At 43.1% G+C, this 13,763-nt stretch overlaps 3 long non-coding RNA genes across 4 annotated transcripts; all 3 read left to right on the top strand.

Moving 5' to 3' along the window:
- The first annotated feature begins 1,030 nt into the window (after nucleotides 1-1,030).
- On the top strand, nucleotides 1,031-6,768 carry LOC124703314. 2 transcript variants are annotated; one of them, XR_007003048.1, is made up of 9 exons: nucleotides 1,031-1,100; nucleotides 1,485-1,671; nucleotides 1,778-1,934; nucleotides 2,685-2,884; nucleotides 4,879-4,955; nucleotides 5,042-5,100; nucleotides 5,697-5,764; nucleotides 6,408-6,513; nucleotides 6,616-6,768. It is a non-coding gene; the product is annotated as an uncharacterized LOC124703314 (long non-coding RNA). The 2 variants fall into 2 exon arrangements; XR_007003047.1 differs by having other exon boundaries at nucleotides 1,485-1,934.
- Nucleotides 6,769-7,369: 601 nt separating this feature from the next.
- LOC124703315 lies at nucleotides 7,370-9,791 on the top strand. The gene is made up of 4 exons (XR_007003049.1): nucleotides 7,370-7,539; nucleotides 8,108-8,265; nucleotides 9,217-9,418; nucleotides 9,638-9,791. It is a non-coding gene; the product is annotated as an uncharacterized LOC124703315 (long non-coding RNA).
- A 92-nt stretch (nucleotides 9,792-9,883) lies between these two features.
- On the top strand, nucleotides 9,884-11,489 carry LOC124703313. The gene is made up of 2 exons (XR_007003046.1): nucleotides 9,884-10,194; nucleotides 10,865-11,489. It is a non-coding gene; the product is annotated as an uncharacterized LOC124703313 (long non-coding RNA).
- Nucleotides 11,490-13,763: the final 2,274 nt, after the last annotated feature.

Genomic DNA, 13,763 nt, shown 5'->3' with positions numbered 1-13,763 from the left:
TCGGCGAGCTTCTCTCCGTCGTCAATACCCTGGATTAGCTTTGTGTCGGTGGTGGAGCTCAAATTCAGACCTAACGACAAAGTTAGGACACGAGAAATGATTTGTATTTTTTTCTGAGTTAGAGACGTGCAAGAATATTTGAGGTTGGCCGAGCGGCGGGAGTATTAACCGCCTCGGACGCCAGTCGCCCAGAACCTCTCGAGTCAATTAGATCACGCTAATCGCATACCCGTGGATTAGCCTGTTAAACTCGATTGGAGTCGTCCATCTGGGCTGAATCCAACGGCCATGGCCTCGTTTCATCTCCCGAGGCGTCTCCATACAGTAGTTGGTAGCACAATTGTTCACACTAATTGCGTTGCTGAACCCAACAAGACTCCAAACAATTCCTCTGTTGGATACGCAGCCTCCTCTCCCGACGCCTCCGGTCTTGCCGCCGGCGGCCGGCCCCTCCCTCGCTCGCCGGCCGACTCGCCTCCTGGACACAAGAGGATGCGCGCGCCGCGCGGGGCTCCTGGTGGTGGCCGCCGGCCATGCTCGCGGGGCTCCTGGCTGTGGCCACCCGAGCAGCGGCGACAACAAGGGCGGCCAGACCGTGGCTCTCGGCGCCGCGCGCCGGACGCCGGCAGGAACGGCAGGGGGATCGACGGAGCAAGACCTGGTGCCGGCGACCACCTTCTCCCCACGCGTGCCGGCAACATCCCTGGGCCTGCTGCTCCCGACGCCATCCAACCTCTCCGTCCCGCTGCAGCCTCCACGTGAGCATCCTTCCAAATCCCGTTGCTCTCTAAATCACGTTGAGTGAAATTCTCTTAATTTCTGGGTTACAAGTAATCTCTATTGACCTTACTTTCCGTACGTGGATGTATATTCAGATATGCCTCACACGTACGCGTATTGATCTGCACTTTTATGCTCCCTCAACATTTCATTTGGGGACAGACCCTGCATAATTGTTTGCTTCTTGGACAGTGGGATACGATTAGCAGACAGTGGGTTTGATTGATCATGCATTTCTATGCAGGACACAGCTATTCTCAGTAGTAGACTGCTCATATTAACTAGCCAACTGTGCAAATGCTGCTCACCAGAAATGATAGGTACACTTCGACGTGCTGAATATTCTACTGAATTTTTATATGTTCCTGACAGCTCTAGTTTCGCATTGGTAGTCTTGTATCTTCATGAAGTTATCATACCTGCACGTGTATGCCACCCAGAGTAGTTTATGGATGCTGGTTATGCAAAATAACATGTTCAGATCCGTGTTTGAAGAAGCAATAGCCTTTTTCAAGTGAAAATTGTATGCACTCCGTTTTGCTTACATACAGTAGTAGATCCGTGTCCTCATTTTGTTCCTGGTTGAATGGGTTACTTGTGTAACCCCAACGTTTTATCCATGGGCAGCGAGTTCTCTGTTTTTCTAGAAAATTCAATGGCTCTGCTCTACTCTGAAATTTTCAATCTTTGTTTTTGGTTACCAGGAACACTTGGACGGGTCGGACACGGAGAAGAGCAAAGCCGCGGTGGACTATTTGGCGTTTGGCTGACCGGTGGGAGAACTTTGCTGAGAGCAGCGCCTACGGCCTCGCCGTGCTCGTCTGCCTCCTCGGCCACATCCTACCTCTCCGCCATCCAGCTATACACATCAACTAGCCTCACCATCTCCAGGTCATCACATGGTTCTAGTACTGAACATTTTCTTACTGCAAACTTCAGAATTCGATTCAGAATCGACCACTGGTTTGTTGATCCTTGCCTGCAAACTCATGTGCAGGAGGTGCGCGGGGAGCGAAACGGATTCCAGGAGCAGCGTTGGCAGCGAGAGGTTTGTAGGGCCAGCATGCAAGTGTTGGCTAGTCATCGAAGCCTGAATTTCCAGTACAGGGAGTGGGACTGACCTTACGGAAGAGTGCCCCTGTCTATCTCATAAGGTGCCAATCTTCTACCATTGCTTGCTTAAGGTTTGGAATTGGTTTGTCGGCGATCCTGATCATTGGTTGTTGATGGAGCAAGTGTCAGAGCTGGCGCAATATTATCATTCCAAAATACTTTTCCTATCTATCATGTTGAATGAATGTGTAACATCAGTGGGGAAAAACCACACATGAATCCCTCTCGGCCACGGTGTTCTAGCGTTACGGTTCGGTCCCAATGTATGCGGGACATTACTCGGATTGTTAGCCCACCAATTTTCTCCATGAAATAAAAACACTCGGTAGCTTTACTCTCTCCTGAAGAATAAAAGAAATCTTTGGCTGCTGCCTTTTAATTGTTACTATTAGCACATAGCGTCTAGTAGTGTGAAGTTGGTCTGGTTCCCGACGAAGGTTGGCCTCCAGATTTTTAAGCTTTTCCTGGTTGTCACATACGTCCTTGATTGATTTTTGTTACTTTTATTTCCTGTTCATGGATGAATGACTTGGCGGTAGAGTGAAGCATGCCATGTGGGGAAGCGGGGAAATCTGTTTTCACTTGATTAGAAACTTGTTGGCTTTTCATGTATACAACTTGGTTCTTTTATCTCTCTCTCTCTCTCTCTCTCTCTCTCTCTCTCTCTCTCTCTCTCTCATAGTTCTTTGATTATCATTCGTACGCGGAAATGAGACTATCATTCTTATTTTAAGCAACTGCTTACAAGTCCTTTCGGTTTTCACTAAGGTTTCCTTACTATGTTATTGCAGATACCCGTGGTTGCGGTTTATGGCTCGGCATCGACATCGCCGGTGGATGCACCCCTGGAGCCAGGCTTCCACTTGTCTCTCGCGCCGAAGTAGACCGGTGGTGATCACTCTTGGCAGCGGATGAGGGGCGCTGCTGGTGTCGCCAGAGAGAGCACTGACGTCCTCGCGTCCTGCTGCTTGGCATCAACTATGGCGATGAGGTAATCCCACTCTATTGAATCCTACTGGTTCCCTATGCATAGTTGCTGCAGATGGTGATCTCATGTGTGTTCTTGCCAAATGCAAGGAATAGGCTAGGAGAGAGTAGGATTTCCGTAAGAAATTTTTGTACGAAAAATTGGTGTCTTGAGGCCTGACTGGATGTATGTACATGCTTGCACAATGTTCAAATTATACACATGTTTTCTCTAATTTGCAGAAGCCGTCTAGACAACTAGTGACCTTTGTGTTGTCACCTGTGTCCCTTCATATTTCATTGTGATGTGATAGTCTTATAATTGTACCTTCGTTCATGTTGTTTTGAGTAGAGGGTTAAGCACCTTTATTCGGGTACATGTTTTGCTCTAAATTTTTTACAATGGCGAGCCTCTGCTTCGCTTCTTACTATTCTTTTCATGTTGTGGAGAATTCTTGGTAAGAATTTTCTCTGGTTCTACCAAAATATGTCTTGTCTTCTTTACTTGACTTCCTAGGCATAATCTTTGAACACTCTGTTTTTCTTGACTAAACAAAAAGAAGGAAAATTCTTCACCTGGTATGGTTTGCTCTGGTCTGTAAAAGGGCGAGTGTATGTTTTGCAAACAGCTTTTCCCTCTTATTTTCATGTTGTGGGGGATTCTTGGCAATATTTTCTCAGGTTCAGTGTGAAGAATTTTGCTACCAAAATCTGTCTTGTCTCTGCTTCCCTGGTTCAGTGTGAAGATTTATCTGGCTCATTGCCAAGATTCTTACTAGCAAAGCCTGTCTTGTCTTCGTTACTCGCCTTCCCAGGCATAATTTTAAGCTATACTGGGTGCCTTTTGGTTTCTACTATGGATAGCAATTTGCACAGGGATTTTTGCGTACGACTTACTATTGCAGTTTTCTGAATTCGAATAATTAGTAGAAGTCTAAAGAGCATTTGAACACAATGACAGTAGCATTGGTTACATTTTAAGTGTTACAAACAAGTTAAATTTAACATGATTTCATACTACTCTAGTTGTTGGCTAGTTGCATTTTGAGTTTAAATGCTCTGCATCTGTTACACGTAGAAAATTTACACTTGCTGCTTCTTTTCTGAAAATAAAAAAGGCTTGCCTTATTGACACAGAAGTCTAATATATGAATCTTATTTGCAGTTGGATATTTGGATGTGGTTTGTCATCTGTAACTGATCATCCCTAATGACTTCTTTCTCTATATGCAATTGGCAAGAATACTCACCAAGCCTCCCGATTCGGTAGTCACCACCTCAGCTACGTCCCTGCATGATTTCCCTGGCTGACGTGGGGTGTCAGCCATTAGGGTGCGACGCCGGCGGCGCGAGTAACCTAGGGGAGAACCCACCAGCAGACGCAGGCTCCTGGTGTCCGCGTCCTTCACCGCCGCTATGTTCCTCTCGCCGGTGGCCAGGAAATCCATCGGGGGCGTGGCAGCACTCCGAGTGGTTACAACTGCTACCCTCCGATGTCGTCCACTCGCAGCAATCTATGAACTGACCACAACCACCTCGTCCGTGACGGCTCCCTCCATGTCTGCAACACCATACAGACACGCAGGTGACCGTCGTACATGCACATTTCTTGCAATCATATGTTGGCTGGCTTGTTATGGGACAAAGATCGAATATTCTCTGCTTGCTTCGATTGCTGGGGGTTCTAAGAAAAAAATATGCACACGTAACAATCTAGGAACATTATTTTAGCCTTTAATAACTTAAAGAACTTGATAGCTGGCCTATTGGGAGAATGGTTCTGTTAGAGCATTAATAACTCAAATTCAAATTCAGTTGACTTCTACGTTTTATTTAGCCTGTAGCAAGTAGTAGAACATGTGCAGTTGCATCTTTACTTTCGAGCAATTAGCCTGCCTGATGCAGTCTCACACTTCTGCAAATTATAAAAAAGTCTGAATTCTTATTCCACTGTGTTTGTTTTGTTTTAAAAGGTGTTTATTTGCTTGGTCGCTTGCTGATTTGTCTTGTCTCCTCCAGAGGGATATTGGTTCCAGCTCTTGTGGCAGTGGCCTGATTGCAAGTTCAAAGACGGGAACTTGAGAAGGCAGTCTTGGGTACACATTTATCTTGTTTTTGCAACTACATGTAATGCAGCAACATAATTAGTTGATCCCTAACTATTTTTTTTTTCTTTTGGTAGGTGAGGTCATTTCCCTTGAGATTTGGTTCTTGCACTCATTACAGAGTTGGCTAAACTAGGTATGTTTGCATGTGTGACCCTTGAGGTTGTTTGTTGTACATTTTTTTTGTTAAGCTATGTAAGACGGAAGTACTGGGGTTAATTCATAGTCATGGTAGATGGATACAAAATGCAAGAAGTTTACTGCCTCTATCCACATCTCGTGAATTTACGATTTAGTATAGTAGTTTTCTGAATTCAAATAATCAGTAAAGACTATTAAAAGGCATTTGTACACAATGGCAGTAGCATTGGTTACATTTTAAGTGTTACAAACAAGTAATATTTTAATAGGATTTCTCACTGCTCTCGTTGTTGGCCAGTTGGATTCCATTTTGAGTTCAAATGCTTTGCATCTGTTACAAGTAGAACATTTGTACCTGCTGCTTCTTTTCTGAAATTAAAAAGGCTTGGCGTATTGACCCATCAGTTCAATATACGAAATTTGTTTGCAATTGGATATTTGGATGTGTGGTTTCTCATCTGTAACTGATCATCTTTATAATGATTTATTTTTCCTAAATTTTTGTGTACCGGGTTATGGAAGGTTTAGATGATTTTCATCGCTCAAACTCTTCATTTTTCTTTAATAACAATTGTTATCTCTAATATGCAGCTGGCCTATCAATTTGTGGATACAGAGGAATTTCAGAGGTTACAAGATCTGAAACAGCTTGGTGAATGGTGAGTATTCTTCTCACACTTGAGAATTCATACTGAAATGTTTTCATTCCACTTTGCTAGTTGTGTCAGAATTATAAATGGAGTCCCATATCTTATATTCGTTTTGTCCTAGTTTAATTTTTTGAAGTATCATTAATGTAGTTTCATCTCAGACAACTGTATCCTTAGCTGCATCTACAGTGTGTATTTGATCAAACTAGCTGTTAGTCACATAGCCTCTTCAATCTGTTGATGCTATTCATTTTACCCAACAACTTCCATGCCTATAGTTTATGCTACCCTCACCAATAAAAATGAGACCTATGGTTGGAAAGATATCATGATTGTGTTTAGTGTATTTGTCCTGTGAACAATGAGTGCATTGCCACTTAAATTTCGTTAGTTGACTATTCTCTTCTTTGTGCACCAGTGTTCACTGTATATGATTTGGATGTTCGTAAATTTTGTTTCTAAAACAAACGAAGTTATTTTTTCTAAAATTGGAAAGACCATGGCCTCTACATCGACTGATGCATATAACCTTTATTATTAAACAAACATAGTTGTGAGTTTCTTTTATAATAAATCCAATTATGATGCAATTTACATTATAATTTGATGATTTATATTGATGTTTGTGTAACATGGTCTCTATGCCTTTCAGGTCTTACATCTCTGGTGTATCCAGGAGTTGTCCACACGCGCTGTGAACATTCGTTAGGTGTTTATGAGCTAGTGGGGAGGCAATGCAAAATCTTCAAATGAATAAGGTTTGTATCAGTAAACACAAATTTGCTGAGATATAATGCCAAGTTGCCAAGTGACAGTTCCTAACAGTATTGTAGAAGCTTATGCATTTCTTCAATCAACAGGGAAAAGTGCTCGGCATTCACCGTGTTGATATGCATTTCTTCAATCAACATCTTGCGACTGCTGCTCTCCGACAATGTCCACTCACAGCAGTGTATGAACTGACCACAACAACCTCGTCAGGGATGGCTCCCCCGCGTCTACAACACCATCCAGGCATGCATGTGACCATCGTACATGCACATTTTCTGCAATCCTATTCTAGTTGGCTTGTTATGCGACAAAGATTGGATATTCTCTGCTTGCTTTGATTGTTGGGGGTTCCAAGAACAAATTATGCACACGGTTAGCAATCTAGGAACATCATTTTAGCGTTTAGTAACTCAAAGAACATGATAGCTGGCCTGTTTGGACAATGGTTCTATCCGTTAATAACTCAAATTCAGATTCAATTGATTTCTACTTTTTATTTAGCATGTACTGTTTAAAGTGGTAGAATGTGCAATCTCTTCTTTACTTTTGAGAAATTAGCCTGCCTGATGCAATATCACACTTCTGTGGATTGTAAAAAAGTCTGAATTCATATTCCATGCTGATTTGACATGTTATTTGTGAGTATACTCTGATGCAATGAAATGCACTTGGCTTTTCATGCTTTAACAAGTACGAGTAAGAAAGAAAACTCTAGGCTCCTAGTATCTGAAAATAACTTCTCCATAAACTAATTGTGCCATGTAGGATTTTATCAGCCCATGGCATCATGTTTTTATTTTTGCTGCAGTAAATAAATGTTGTGTGATCTTGTAATTGCAGGAATGAGGAGATGGTGGCGGCGTCCTTCAACACTGCCAAGGTCCTGGCGACAGTGGCCGTGTCCTTTCCGTGTCCTCCTCTGGGGGCTTGCGCAACACCTGGGTTTCGTCCGCACAGTCTCCTCCGACGTCCTTGCCAGGAGCAAGGCAGCTTATACCCCTGTTGTTCAGCTGGTGAGACATCTCATCCCTCGTCTGCTTTGTGTGTTTTAGGACGCTGCCTGGCTGTAAAAAAATATGTTCTTGGCGCTGCTTTTACTTCTATGCGTGTTAAGGGATTTGCTGCAACAACTCATTGTGCAATTAAGCTTTTGATGTTGGTGAGTAATGCTAATCAAACAAAAAAGTATCTATATTGGACTTAGAAGAGTTCTGTTCACTTGTCAAACTGGTTTTGCATATCCCTTTCATTGTTGTTTTATTATAACGACTGCCTTGTACCAAAGCTATAACCTGTAGTGAACATCCAGTACCTTCAGATGTCCATTGGATTGTTAGGTTATTTATTTGGAGGATTGGAGTTCCAAGGTCATGGCTAAATTTCTAATACAACTGCTAATTAAACTTGCATTTGTAATTAGCTGAAGTAGTAAAAAAATTCTTGAAGAAAAAACACAAGTGGCCATGGTTTTTCTTGTCTTGTATTATTTGTTTATCATGAACTAGCTAGTTTGTTTATCACTGCAACTATTTATTTGTTTATCGATCTCTTTGGTGTAAGAAACTTGCTTGTGTATGGCAGGTATGAACAAATCAGTTCTCGTAGTACTATTTGGCACGGTGGAGTGGCTGGGTGTGTCCGTCCGTGTTCGCCCTTGTTGGCGGAGAATATGGAGCAAGATGAGGTGATTGAGGATGTGCCAAGCAGCGCATCATATTTTTGGTGACATAAAGATACAAGTCTGTCATCAAACTTGGGAATTACCAACGTTTCTACTTATTTGTACTTGGTTACATCAGGTGGCACTCATGAGATTGAGGTTAGAAGAACCCAAATTCATCCTATCTGCTTTTATATTTTGGCACTAAGTATATAGGTATGTGTCCAAGTCAGAAGGCCATCACTGTTCATAATTTGGATCAAATGAATGTCTTGACTCAGTAATAGCAACCTAGCCAAATCTAGTGCTAGAATTGGTGTTTTCTGGAACTAAAACAAATATGGATACTTGCCTGGCATTTTTACTCTCTTTTGTAAAATCGCTAGGTATTTGCTAATTGCTACTGAGGTGACTGTGGATACTAAACAAACATCTAGAATGCTATGTTCTATGCTTTGGTTGCACCTACAACGGCCTTGCATAGTCTATATACGGGACTTGAACTAGAAAATGAGTAATGTGCCTATGTCTAGTATCCGTAAGTGCTAAAATTTATACCAGGAATGAGTAGTGACAATACTTGGGATTTGGCTTCTTGGATACCTGAAATTATGGCTAACTGTCAAGAAAGAAACCGGTTTCCTTTTTTTGGTCTAATTTTTTAACCGGAACATAGATTGTACGTGCTCAGTTTGAATGCTTTGTGTTGTCTGATCTGTCACTTGCCATGTTTAAAGACATGCTCTTTTGATTGCGAGGAGGTATGTACCTGGTGCTACCGTGTGGAGTGGATTTAAGTCAAAACCGTCCCCTGAATTAATTGTTGCTAAAATTGATATGTTGACCATTATGTTTTTGTTTGAGGATAGCTTTTGTAGTCAAACCAATGTGTGGGCCTAAATGAACATAGGATCTAGTTGTTTAGTCTCTTCTTCTCTACCTGCAGCCCCAATATACCTTGCTTTTTTAATCAGAGTTCAGTTAAAATCATATCAGTTCTTCAACTGTGTAATCTACTTGTGTTGTGCAGGAAGGAGTGCAATTGCACGTTCAAGCTACGGTGGTGCTGGACGCAGCCTCCTACGCAAATGCGTGGTTTTAATCCTGGTCATCATTCGGCTTTGACTACCTCATCTACTTCCTCTTCGACTCCTGCCGCCATGTGATGACCGCGAGTTCACCGTGACCCAACTGGGGCAGCGGTGGCCTTCTTCTCCGCCTCCATGTTTTTGGTGAGTTTCTATCTTCTTTCTCCTCTTCAGGTAGTAGAAAACCTTGATGTTTACTTTACACATGGGTGTTGTTTCGAGAAAACAAACCTGCTAGCCTGTGGTAGATACACGGGTGATATGGTGTGTCATGTGTGTCAAGTCTCCTCCGAATTTATTCGTGCAAAATCTCATTTAGAACTGGCATCATTTGTGTTATTTTTGTGTATGTATGTCGGGCAGGATGACTATGACATCCAGCCCGACCAGAAGGTAGCTTGCCTCCATCACCACTCCAAGACGATTCTTTTTTCCTGTTTCTGGTGTGCTCTAGCCTCTACCTAGTTGTAAACTAGCTAGTAATGTCCCTTGTCTTCAACACAATTATAAACTAGCTTGAATTTTTGATATACTATCTAGTTTACAAGGCCATTTGTGAGCATGTTTTGTACACGTGACAACCCAAGGACATGGATGTTGGTCTAGGTTGTTTCCACATGGCTACGCAACAAGTGAAGGTGCAGCCTGTGAGTAGTTGGTCGGCTCTCAATCATTGATGAATTTTTTCCAGCAATATTGATATTGTGGATAGAGCATTGGTAGCAACTATTGTTTATCCCTTAGTATTGTGTCACTCAGCAACTTATTGACAATTGTTAGATCAATGGACATGAATATCTTGTGTTGATGCATTTGTTGGTTCTTGCAGGCAGAGAGATGGCAGAAACGGTGTCTACTCCCTGTTTGGATTGGAAGGTCAGAGAGCGGGGTTGTGCTCGCGAAGCCATTCCTTGATGTCTGTAAGCAGCCTGTGTTGGGTACCTACCTCCGCCTACTGAATTTGTAATTATTTATTACTTTGTTTACTGAAGTGGTATGGTGCAGGAGTGAACAACCTAGATTTTTTTACCAGTCCCAGTTATATTGTCATAGGATGATGCCTTTCTTGGTTTTCCCTTGTTGCAGAATTTCTCTGGGAATTTTAGTATTGCTCATACTTGTTAGTTGATGTGTCATTGACCCTCCAAACTAATGTCAACATTTTAGGAAAGTAGTGTTGTTGGGTGCATGCTGCATTGCTCTATATGATTTTGCCGTGCATGTAGTCCTCAAGATCCCTTTTTAAAAAGTTGATACATATCTGATCCAGGACATTCGGCGAGAAAACAATGTTTGGTTTATCATGGGTAGTAAAGCCATCTTATTCTGGAAGTTTTTGTTGCTCTGGCTGGCATGGTAAATCTTGAAAATGTTTAGGACTGATATATGTTGTGGTATTTTGAAGTCCCTACTGTTGTGTCGGTTGAAACCGTGCCCGCATATCTGGTATGCTAACAGGTGGAAGATTTTTTTCCCCTTTTGGTTAAGCCTTGCGGGGTTGCCGTCTCTCTTGTGGATTAAGTTGAAACTTTGTAAATTTATTTTTGCTAAATATGATGTTCTGACAAATCATTTGTTCTTATTGTCAAGGACATTGAAAAGGATGGAGGATGATAGAGAAGACATGCAGAGTAGTTGAAAATTTGCAAGGCCACTTGTGAGCATGCCTTGTACACATGAGAAAAGCCAAGAAGAGGCTGCATGTTGATGGTTGTGTTCCACCTGTGTCATCTTTTGTTGATCCTTGCTAGCTGTGCATAAATAGCCGTGTGCGTTCAGCTACAATTATTTGAGTTGAGTTTGTTTCCTCTTGTTCTGAATGGTAAGCAACTAGTGGAAGCAACATGTAATATTAGTGCTATGATAGTCGGCTTGTGAACGTGCTTGCGGCGACTGGAATTCGGAACTTTGATTATGCTCCAGCCTGGTGATCTTGCGATTGATGAGGTGGTCTGTACTGCATGGATGCATGCAACGGCCTCAGTTAGCTGAAAAGGCTTACTCATGTATTAAGAAGCTTGCACTTGTCTCCTAGTAGCTTAGCTGCTCCAAGTTTACTCGTGTGTCCAAGTTGTAAATTGAAAGAGTCAATGAGTAAAATTTGGAAAAAAAGGCTACATCTTAAAGTTGGAAATATGATGAATCTTCGTTTCAGAAATTGCCGGTGTTAGGAATTTCTCTAGCTCTTTCCTATTGAAGAAGTGGCACTTATCCTGATCGATTAGAGCTTGCAGAGTAATTGATAATTTGCATGCCCATTTGTGAGCCTGCCTTGTAGACGTGAGAAAATACAAGAAGAGGCTGCATGTTGATGGTTGTGTTACACTCGTGCCATATTTAGTTGATCCTTGCTAGCTGTGCATCAACAACCGTCAGCATTCAACTATAATTATTTGAGTTGAGGCTTGTTTCCTCTTGCTTTGAATGGTTAGCAACTAGTGGAAGGAACCTGTAATATTAGTGCTATGATAGTCGGCTTGTTAACGTTCTTGCGGCGATTGGAATTTGAGACTTCGATTATGCTACAGACTGATGATATTGTGATAGATGAGATGGTTTACTCATGTAGCATCTTCAGTTAGCTCAGAAGGTTTACTCATGTATTAAAAAGTTTGCACTTGGCTCCTAGTAGGTAGCTGCTCCAGGTTTACTCGTGTGTTTGTTGTAAACTGGATGAATGAATGAATGAGTAAATTTTGATTTTCTTTTTATACTAAATCTTCAAGTTGGAAATGTATGTTATGATGAATCTTTGTTTGAGAATTTTCTGGTATTAGGAATTTCTCTAGCTCTTGTTCTTATTAACCACGTTTGGCCTGCTGAATGTTTTTTGTGCATGTAAAATGTGTATTAGGAGTACTAGTAAAGTTGCATTAGCCTGATTGATTGCAGAGTCAAATAAGTTGCACTAGCATGATGTATTAGAGCTTGCGGCTGGGAGGAAACCCAGATGCATGCAATTGTCCGCATAATTAGAGGAAACGATTTGAGCCAAACCAAGTTTGCATAACTAACCCGTGAAGGAAACAAACAAACCGAATACGCACAGATCGAGCAGCATAGAAAATAAGATAAAAACAGGTACAAGCGACAGAAGCACCTAGCAATTATTACGGTGACCTCATAGTATCCCACAAGCAAGAGATAATGACACACCTCGTTTTCTGCTCTAGTCATCTCGGCCACGCCATCTCATTTCATCACCTCCCGCCTCAAGATTCAAAGCCCGGTTCCCCTCCAACCTCCTGGTCTCTATAAGAACAAGCCCTTGGTGACACACCGCGTGTGGTTAGCGCGTGTGACTATGACTTAGACTTTGACTTTTACTTGTCGAGGAGAGCGAGGCGTGAAGGCTCCATTCGTCGTGCCGCCGCTTACGACGGCCATCATAGGAAGGTGCTGTACTTGGTTCGTGCTTTTGTGTTGTTGTTTGGATCTGATTATCGAGTTGTTGATGTAACCATGAATTAGATTAACTAGTACCAGCAGGTTAGTTGGATCCACAGACTCGTTTCTTTCGGATCGTGATTTGTTTTTGTGTGGTTGCTTTTTTTCCCTACTACTGTATTTGGGATGGATTTGATCTAGTACTAGCTAGGGCCCGCGATCGTGCTTTTTTTCCCTACTATTTGGGTCGTCGGGGGAGGGCGGGGACCGTGAGGGAGAAGGAGTAGTGGCAGGGGTCGAGCTTGACGGCAGCCACATCGCGGGTCAGAGGGAATTGGATGGGGCCGAGTTGCGCGATTGCGGCCGGCGAGGGTCGTGGAGCCGGCCCGGATGCGATGTCGCCCGCGGCGAGCGGGTGGCTGCGGTGCCGATCGATGAGGTGGAGCTGGGTGCTGGGGATGCGGAGGAGGCCGGATGTCCTGTGAGGGCGGCAGACTTCTCCGACCAAGGTTACACTAGAATTGAGAGGGGAAAGAACATTCGTAGGCTGGTTTATGGGAGTCGACAAAGGCGTAGCCTGGTTACGTGCGCCGAGCCATACCAGGTGTATCTGACGACTGAGCAGTTCGGGTCTGTTGCTCGTGGTGCAGACTGCTTGTGTGTACTGAGAGAGCGCATGTAGTATACGTGAGATTGTAAACCAGCTTGTCCATTGAGGTATGTTGTTGGTGAGATTGTAAACCAGCTTCACTGGCCCGTTTCGTGGACCCCAGACTGAATGATCCAGGAACAAATTACAAGAATAATAAATACAGTTGTAATTGCAACATTGACCTCCAGGTAGACGATGTTGCCGTGCGCGCGGCGTCCTTGACGGGGAGGCGGGAGACGATGTTGCCGAGGAGCGCGTCGGGGAGGCGGCTGGCGTCGGGGAGGCGGGAGACGATTTAGTCTTGAGCTTGATGATATTCATTTGATCATCATCTTGATCCCTGCACACAAACACAATAAACACAAGTGTTATGCCAAGTGGCATAGCCACTTGGCAGGTTAGAAATAAAATGGAATTGAGCAGATATGATCAAGCCCTGCCGAGCTGATC

This window comes from Lolium rigidum, chromosome 3 (assembly GCF_022539505.1).
Source record: "Lolium rigidum isolate FL_2022 chromosome 3, APGP_CSIRO_Lrig_0.1, whole genome shotgun sequence".
NCBI classification, from domain to species: Eukaryota; Viridiplantae; Streptophyta; class Magnoliopsida; order Poales; family Poaceae; genus Lolium; species Lolium rigidum.
The sequence above is the reverse complement of the archived record's forward strand: the minus strand, read 5'-3'. Positions and strand labels throughout refer to the sequence as shown.